This window comes from Triticum dicoccoides, chromosome 4A (assembly GCF_002162155.2).
Source record: "Triticum dicoccoides isolate Atlit2015 ecotype Zavitan chromosome 4A, WEW_v2.0, whole genome shotgun sequence".
In the NCBI taxonomy this organism is placed as follows: Eukaryota; Viridiplantae; Streptophyta; class Magnoliopsida; order Poales; family Poaceae; genus Triticum; species Triticum dicoccoides.
This window is the reverse complement of record NC_041386.1, coordinates 700,791,752-700,794,287: the sequence shown is the minus strand read 5'-3', so window position 1 is coordinate 700,794,287 and position 2,536 is coordinate 700,791,752.

Genomic DNA, 2,536 nt, shown 5'->3' with positions numbered 1-2,536 from the left:
GATAACTTCGACATGAGGAGGGGGGAGGGAGTCGAGGGTTCGAGGGTCGTCGAGGGTTCGAGGGTTCAAGGGTTTCGAGGGGTCAAGGGTTCGAGGGTTCTATGGTCGAGGGTTCAAGGGTCGAGGGTCGAGGGTTCGAGGGTTCTAGGAATATGCAAGAGTTAGAATTTTTAATGTTAACTTCATAGAATTTTTTTACGGATATTATTGTTGTCGAATATGCAAAGTATATGTCAATTTTTTTTGTAGTAGATGATGATGATGATATATGAAAACTTGGTCAATTTTTTCTGTTGTAATTTTGTTAGATGAATGTTTTCTGTTAAAACTCGTATTAAGTTTGTTCAACGAATGTTTCATGGGAGAGAGGGAGTAAAAACTCCTCAGACATGAGGGGGGAGGCGCCCCCTCCGGTTCCTAACTCTCTCGGGAATTCAACATGAGGGGGGGGGGTCGATATACCCCCTCCCCGATAACTTCAACATGAGGGGGGGGTCGATATACCCCCTCCCCGATAACATGTTTTTCCATGTATGTACGTCGTCTTTGTCAATATACCCCCTCCTTTAGCAAGTTAAAAGAGTGTTGTCGTCGAGGCCACACCGAACCCTTTAAGCGTTGCCGAGGCCACCCCAAACCCTAGAGAAGCGTCGAGGCCATTATTTAATATAATTCCTTGTTGTGAATAGCTATAGCTAGGTCTACGTTTGCCACTAATATATCCATCTGTCATGTTTGTATAATAATTGCCATGTTGTAATATTTGCAGAAACTATGGAGCTGGCCAAGATGAGGAAGCAGAACGGGTGTTGGGGGACATAATCGCAGCCGGAGCTGATGTCATGTCGTATCTCAACGAAAGTGATGGTCTGGAAGGAGAGGGTGAAGAAGCAGGCTATGGTCCTCAAACAACGGAGGAGACCATGACCGGTGACCGAATGCCGGTGCAAGAAGGAGGCCGTGATGACGGCTCCAGTGACCAAACAGAGTCCGGCCAGGTATATATATTAATTAAGCCTGTGGTGACTATAGCTAATTGATGCATTCATTGTTTTGGAATCTACACATATTAACTCTTGTCTTTCTTATTATTTCTAGCCCTCTGGATCGAGCACAACTTTGGTAAGGAGACGAGGCCCAAAGAAAAAGTTGCTATCAGATGAAAGGTTCACGATCACAACAATCGCGCGCGATGGCCAACCGATTGAACCCCTCCAGACCAAGGAGGCATTTACTGCTCAATGCGGGGTTCTTGTTAGGGACATGATCCCGATCAGCATAGAGCTATGGAGTCAGCCTAAGGATGAAGAGCTTCAAGTTTCTTTTGTCGAAGATAGACAGAAAGCTGATCTTTGGAAAGCGCTGAAGGTAAATTTCACCCTACCGGAAGAGGGTGATATGGAGAATCCAGTTATAGAGCCATTGATCAAGTCCTTTGCTCTCAAGAAGATGGAAGATCTATTCAGGAAGTGGAAGAATGACCTGAAAGCAAAGTTTGTCGACAAAGAAAAGACACAAGAATTCATCGGCCGGTACGAGAAGCTCAGAGATCAATGGGACGCATTTGTGGCCAACAAGACATCGGAGAGGAGTAAGAAGATGTCAGCCATAAACAAGATAAATGCTGCGAAGAAGGAGCATCACCATCACACGGGGTCAGGTGGCTACCTCAAAGCCCGACCGTTGTGGGCCAACCTGCTTGATAAAGGGATCGAACCAGAGACATTGAACTGGCCAGACCGTTGCCGGACTTGGTTCTTCGGGGTTGGCGGAACCTTGGACCCTGTAACAGGGAAGTGCGTTTGGATGAGGGAGCAACTGCGAATACCCCTCACGGAGCTTCACCACTATATTAACGTAGCGCAGGAAGGGACGAGACAGACCAAAGGACGAGCTCACAATGGCCCTCGGGAATCCTGAGCACCCTGGACGGAAACGAGGCACGACAGGCTCCGTTTTGTGGAAGGCTAGGTTTCCGGACGCAGGCAGTTACAAATGCCAAGAGAGGAGGATGAAGGTGTGTTGGGTTTCGTAGTAATTTCAAAAATTTTCCTATGCACACACAGGATCATGTGATGCATAGCAACGAGGGGAGAGTATTGTCTACGTACCCAACGCAGACCGACTGCGGAAGCAATGACATGACGTAGAGGAAGTAGTCGTACGTCTTCTCGATCCAACCGATCAAGTACCGAAACTACGGCACCTCCGAGTTCGAGCACACGTTCAGCTCGATGACGATCCCCGGACTCCGATCCAGCAAAGTGTCGGGGAAGAGTTTCGTCATCACGACGGCGTGGTGACGATTTTGATGAACTACAGTAGCAGGGCTTCGCCTAAACTCCGCTACAGTATTATCGAGGAATATGGTGGCAGGGGGCACCGCACACGGCTAAGGAATTGATCACGTGGATCAACTTGTGTCAACTTGTGTGTTTAGAGGTGCCCCTGCCTCCGTATATAAAGGAGCCAAGGGGGGAGGGGGCGCCGGCCAAGAGGGAGAGGCGCAGGAGGAGTCCTACTCCTACCGGGAGTA